The sequence below is a fragment of the Archocentrus centrarchus genome, chromosome 17, assembly GCF_007364275.1.
Source record: "Archocentrus centrarchus isolate MPI-CPG fArcCen1 chromosome 17, fArcCen1, whole genome shotgun sequence".
Lineage (NCBI taxonomy): Eukaryota > Metazoa > Chordata > Actinopteri > Cichliformes > Cichlidae > Archocentrus > Archocentrus centrarchus.
The window spans coordinates 20,516,245-20,523,170 of NC_044362.1; the positions used below are offsets into that span (position 1 = coordinate 20,516,245).

General features: G+C 42.7%; 1 pseudogene; it reads right to left on the reverse strand.

Annotated features, from left to right (window-relative positions):
• Positions 1-995: 995 nt before the first annotated feature.
• LOC115795417 (5-beta-cholestane-3-alpha,7-alpha-diol 12-alpha-hydroxylase-like) lies at positions 996-2,760 on the reverse strand (annotated as a pseudogene).
• Positions 2,761-6,926: the final 4,166 nt, after the last annotated feature.

The following is a 6,926-nucleotide window of genomic DNA, read 5'->3' on the forward strand; positions in this document are numbered from 1 at the left end:
AACTTTTAGATGTTATTCTAACTGTAAGGCAGCAGTGCTAACCACTACACCACCTTGCTGCCCAAAAAAGTTCATTAAGTTCATTTTTTAATGAATTTCATTTTAAAAAATCTACTTATTTTGTATATGGAAAATGAACTAAAAAGTGTCACACAAACTGAATACCCTCATGCCTCATTTTATGCATTCATGTACCGTATTTTTCGGACTATACGTCGCTCCGGAGTATAGGTCGCACCAGCCAAAAAATGCATAATAAAGAAGAAAAAAACATATATAGGTCGCACTGGACTATAAGTCGCACTTTTTTTTGGGGGGGGGGGGGGGTTGATAGAATCCAAGACCCAGAGCAGAAATTCCATCTTGAACGGCAATTTAAAATAATAATGGATTAAAGAACAGGACGAACACGGTTACGCCTACGTTATGCTAACATAACACATTCAGCTACATGACGCACAACGAACACGTGTTCGGTATGTTAACGTAACATTAAGTTATTCAGATAACCATAGCATAAAGAACATACTAACAAGTTAACCAAACCATCAATCCATTGAATTCTTCATCCTCGATGTCACTTCTAAACAATTCCGTACACTCCGTAGACGAAGCGCCGCTTCCTCTTCTGTGTCACGTTAGTCAGACTCGTCGTCAGCTGCAGTTCCAATTATTCCAGCCTTTCTGAATCCCAACAGGATGGTTTGGTTGTCACTGAAGCCCATGTTTTCTTGATCCATCCAATGACTTCCAGGAAAGTTGGGTGGCGCATTCTCCCAGTTGCCGTTAAGCTGTGCTCTCCATCCATCATCCACTGCGCCCACAGGTTACGCAAGACTGCCTTAAAGCTGCAGTTCACGGAAATGTCAAGTGGCTGGAGTATTTTGGTTCATGTGTTATAAATGTCACATATACGTCGCTCCGGAGTATAGGTCGCACCCCCAGCCAAACTATGAAAAAAAGTGCGACTTATACTCCGGAAAATACGGTAGTATCAATTACTGAAAATAATTATACAAAAAAAGGTATTTAAAGAATATTCACAATAATAATCACATTTTTATTAGGTCATACAGACCATCAAAAGGAGTTAGTTATGTGCATAATCTGTTCAACATACATGTATAATACTAGCGTATTTGCATATTGAAGAGGTTTACAGTTGATAAACGAGTCAAAACTCTGGAGATTTAAATTTGTTTCTATAATTTCTTCAATTTGTTCATCAAATCATTGATCAGTAAAAGAAAAATAAATCACAACTTTGTTTTTCTGGTTTAATATCTGAGTCTGTATCTGAACTGAACATCTCTGACGGGCTGCATTGTTCCAAAGCCATATCGACTGAGGTCAATTTTAGGTATCTCCTCATCAGGATTCTTCAACTCAAACTCAAAATAGACCAACATAAGGAAAACAAACTGTTTCAGCTCATTGGTGGCAAAGAAACGGCCAGGACACATGGAGACCCCGGCACCCCAGGGCATGGTGTAATATTTGACCTTCTTCCCTGCTTTGTAAAAATCTGTTTTCCTGGTCCCATCCCACCACTGCGAAGTAAGTATTCACGCCCATCAGCCATCTTGAAGGTCATGCCCTTAAGCACAGCCCTGGTGAGGAGGGGTTCAGCAATGAGTCGAAGGGTCTCTTCAACAGCACTGTCCAGGATCGGTGTTTTCAACAGCATTTCACGGGTCAGGTTGACCAAGGGACCTCCAGGTCGGACTTCCTGTCCAGATTCCTTCAGAACTTTATCCACCTCTTCCTTCACTGCTTTCATGGCTTCTGGGTGTTTCATGAGGAAGAGGAGCAGCCAGAACGAAGAAGGCCCTGTGTTACCCTGAGAGGCCCAAAGAAGAACAAACATGTACCTGTTTATCATTGACACATCCATGCCCATCTCCTCTCTGGCCAGATGATTATCCCACACCCAGCCGCTGATATTGTCCTTGGTTTTCATTTTCTGTACTGACAAAGTGTCCCAGAAGTATGCCTTCAGCCTTTCTGCTTTCGTCTTTTCCATTGGTGGGAGGACCCCGTAAGCCAATCTGGGAAAGAGCTGATCATATTTATGAAACTCGTGAAACAAAGCTTCTGAGTCGGCTCTGTCTTTCTCTCTGGCTTTATCCTCACTTCCTTCTGACTTGTGTGGCACATTACCATACAAGGCCAAATATCCAGCTCTAAACACAATGTTGTAGCTGTACTTGAACAGTCCATCTTGTATCCAGGCCTTTTCCTCCGCAGCTGATCCAATGTTGTGCAACATTAGGTTCTGCAAATTACTCATAAAGGCTTGCGTCAATATTTCCAACCCGACCCCCTTCAGATGCTTGTTGCTGGACATGTGGAGAATATTGTGCTCACCCTCAACAGCCTTGTAGCCAAAAACTTTGTACACCAGATCCACAGCAAACCGCCTAAAGTCTAGTTTCTCTCGACTCTCCTTAACAAACCCCCCAAAGGAAAAAGGGTCCTGGACGAAGGTAATATAAAATCCCCCCAGCTGTACTGTGAATATATCACCATGCTTTTTCTTCATTCTCTCTAGGAACTTCAAGGTGTTCCTGCGAAACTCTAAGACATGACCCAGCCAAGGAATGAGCCCTTTATCCAGAGGGGGTTCTCCTGGTCCCTGCTGTCGAAACACCCCGAGAAGGTACAGCCCTCCAACCAGAGAAACAAAAAAGCCAAGAAGGATCGGCAGCAGCAGCTCCATGACTGAGTCAGTTAACACCACAGACTCATCTGAAGTAAACTTTCACATTCAGCTGTAAGTAAGAGACCTTTGCTCCTCCCCAAACAAGAACGATGGGTTTCAACTTTCTGGGAACTGACCACTCAGCATTCCAGAAAGAAAAAAAAAAATTAGTGAACAATAGCTTAAATCAAGTTTGAGAATCTACTTTCAGCTTAAATTTAGCAACATAATCCAACTGATGGCGCCACAGTGTTAATTTTATTCTTAATCACTTTTCCACCTGTTACAATAGGAACTACTGTTTGTATAGGTGGAGCACTCGGACGGTTTTAGGGGCCGGAAGCGGATATAGCAGAGCATCCAGACCGAGCTGTATTGTTGTTTACCCGCCTGAATTAATAAAGTTAAAGACCCGATGGGTTACAGTGGACCGAGTTTGTGCTCTTTGAGTAATTGCAAGAAAGAAACGAACAAGAATAAAACATGGTGGCAGCGGCGAGGACTTGGTCTGGATTACAGTAGCGTAGCACTACAGTGTGTGCCGTCTAGCGGTAGCGACAGCTAACGAGGAGAGAGACCACTACAACACCTCATGGATGGCCTGAAGCCGCCACGGACGCTATGCCTGGATTCCAGCAACATCGCAAAGACATGGAAGAACTGGAGGGACGAGTTCCTGCTGTATGTGGATCTAACGCTGACAGATGCAGACGACACACAGCAGGTAAAGCTGTTCAGCTATCTAGTCGGTGACAGTGGCAGGGACCTTTTGGACACGCTGATGGGAGATACTGCTCATGATGCTTGGAAGCTAGAGGATGTCATCAAGAAGTTTGATGATCATTGCAACCCCGGCGTGAATGAGACGGTGGAACGCTATCGTTTCTTTACTAGGAGTCAGGGGGCCAGCGAGAGCATTGACAGCTACGTTACTGAACTAAGACTGCTAGCAAAAACGTGCAACTTTAGGACATTAAGGGATTCGCTGATTCGGGACAGGATTGTGTGTGGAGGTAACAATACAAGCATGAGAGAACGCCTGCTTCGTGAAAAGAACCTCACACTGGACACATGTCTTCAACTGTGCAGAGTGGCCGAACTGTCCAAGGAGAATGTGAAAGCAATCACCAGCGCAATTGCAGAAGAGGTGCATGCTGTGCAAGGAGCACAGTACCAGTGTACAGACAGCAACACAGTGCAGTGTAAATTCTGTGGGAAAACGCATGAGAAGAGGAAAGAAAAATGTCCTGCATTTGGGAAAAAGTGTGCTAAGTGTGGCACAAAGAACCATTTTGCAGCTAAATGCAAAGCAAAAATGGAACGGACAAGACACAAACATGTGAGTAACATAAAGACAGAAAGTGTGAGCGATGAATATGAGGATATCGCCAGTGTCACCTCAACAGAGATGGAGAAGGTGGACACTGAGGAGACAAGATGTGGTGAAGACAAGGGAATAAAAGAAAGAAAAGAGACAGGTACAGTTAAAAAAGACTCTCAGCTTCTGTACGCAGGCATGCTGCTAGGGAAAAACACAGTGCAATTTCAAATAGACTGTGGAGCTAGCTGTAACATTATCCCAATCAACCTGCTAAATCCAGACGTTGAGTTGGAACATACCAAAAGTGTGCTAGTCATGTACAACAAAAGCAAACTGAGACCTATAGGGAAGTGTAAAGTTAAGATCAGAATCAGAATCAGAATCAGAATCAGAAGGTTTTTATTGCCATATGGGTGAACAGGTTCACAGCATTAGGAAATTGCTGCGGTACTTCGTGCTTACAGAAAAAAAAAAAAAAAAAAAAAAAAAAAGATAAGATAAGATAAGATAAGATAAGAAACCCAAGAAACAATAAACTGTACCGACTGGAGTTCCAAGTGGTGGATACAGATGGTGTAATGCCTTTGATTGGTAGTGTAACCCCCATGAGTTTTACAGAGAAAAAACCATTGGATTTAATGTATGTTTTATTTTTTTGCAATTCCTTGAAATGTCCCACAGAGGGCGCTAGGTGCCTATGTGGTGATCCAAACCTACCATGGGGTCAGAGAAGGAAGAGGAGGAAGGGAAAAAAAGCCAGACACCATGCAAAGAAGCCAACGTGGTTCGGCTCTAGCAACCTAGCTTAGCCAAAAACGTAATCGAGTTGCTTCTTTAATGTTGAATTTAAGGTTTTGTTAAGTGTAACAACCATGTTTGGATTTTTGTTGTTTGTGAGGGAGGAATTCGGAGGACCCGAGTTTGATGTGATTGGTCGGGATTTTCTCCAGTGAGTGTCTTGTGTTTTACTCCATGTATTAGTCGTAGCCGAACAGAGATCCTGTTTGTTTGTGACTGTAACCGAGACTACAAAAAACCAATCGGAGAAACGAGAAACATGCACTATGTAATGTATGTCTAACACTGTAGGAAATGTTAAGTTTTATTGTTGTAGACTAATTCTGGTTGTAGTGTTTTACTTTATTAGCCAGTGAGTATGTATTCAAGTTTTGTGTAGGCTTGACTAACATGTAAAACTGATGAGAGTAAGAGACTGAGAGATTGCTCATTGCTAACTGCATAGAGAAAATTTGCCATTTATTGGAAATTGTACAATATGCAGGTTGGCTTTATGACTATGGTCTGATTCTGAGAGAGGACGACTGCAGATCCACTGCGAGCAGGAGGCACAACGGTGGTCACTGCAGCGGTGCGGAGTGAAGGATTTGTTCCATGGATTTGGAAGCACATGATTCTCCACTGGATAACAGATAAGCTTAAGCAGACAACCAATGGGGGGCCCCTAACTGAACTAAAACTGCGCAGTTGACTGACAGACATTTTGACCTTACTGAACTTAAACCAAACGGTTGACTGAAACACTTTTGACTGAACTGAACTAAACATTTCAAGTGAAGAAACTTTAATCTGTTGCTTCCATCAGGGAAGATAAAAAGACCCTAATAAGCTGAAGGATTTTTACTACCCGGGTAGAAATTTAAAGAGAAGGGTGGACAATTTTATTTATCTATTTTTATTTTTTTGGGTATTATTTCATAAGAGAGAAATGTGAACTGAAGTTTTTGTTTTTCATTTTTTTGTTAATAAATTTATTTTGTGTACAGCTTAAAGAGTGTCACCCCTCCTTTTACTTAAATCCTCCTGTCAGGCCCTAGGTCGGAAATATTGCTGTGTATTGTTTAATAGTACTTTAATACAGGTTACAGTAGGAAAGCCAGTGAGGCAATGAAGCTGATTAAAGTGCACTATGAAAACGTTGATAGCATAGTCACAACGGCAGAAAAACCTGCAATAGAACCCTGGACGGTGGAGCAGATTAAAGTGAGATACGCTGATGTATTCACTGGAGATGGGTGTTTAGAGGGAATATATAAAATGGAGGTGGACAGTACAGTAAAGCCAGTACAGCTACCAAAGAGACGTGTACCAGTGGCTTTAATGAAACTGCTTAAAGAAGAACTACAAAATCTACAACAGAGAGGGATAATCACACCTGTGGAATGCAGTACAGAATGGATCAGTGCTATGGTGGTTGTCCAAAAACAAAATGGCAAGCCTAGAGTGTGTATCGATCCCAAACCTTTGAACAAAGCACTAAGGCGTAGTCACTTTCCACTGCCAACTATTGAGGACATTCTACCAGACCTGTCGAAAGCTAAAGTGTTCACAGTGTGCGACGTCAAGAGTGGATTTTGGCATGTACAGCTGGAGGAGGGGTCCAGCTATGTGACGACGTTTGCCACTCCATTTGGTCGGTATAGATGGCTGAGGATGCCAATGGGGATAAGTACAGCCCCAGAAATCTTTCAGAGAAAACTGATACAAGCACTAGACAATATGCCTGGACTGTACATCATAGCGGATGACATTCTGATCAAAGGACAGGGAGAGACGGAAGAGGAGGCAGAGCAAGATCACGACAGAAAATTGAAGCAGTTTTTGGACAGATGCAGAGAAAAGAATATAAAACTGAATGCAGACAAGTTCAGATTGAAACAGAAGGAAACTACATACATCGGACACCGCCTGACTGCGGATGGCCTCAAACCAGACCCAGAAAAGGTGCGTGCTGTTGAGCAGATGCCAGCGCCAACAGATGTGAAAGCAGTGCAAAGACTGATAGGTATGGCTAATTACTTAACCAAGTTTTGCCCTCACCTGTCAGATCACTGTAAAGTGTTAAGAGACTTGACACACAAGGATAGTGAGTGGACATGGAATGCA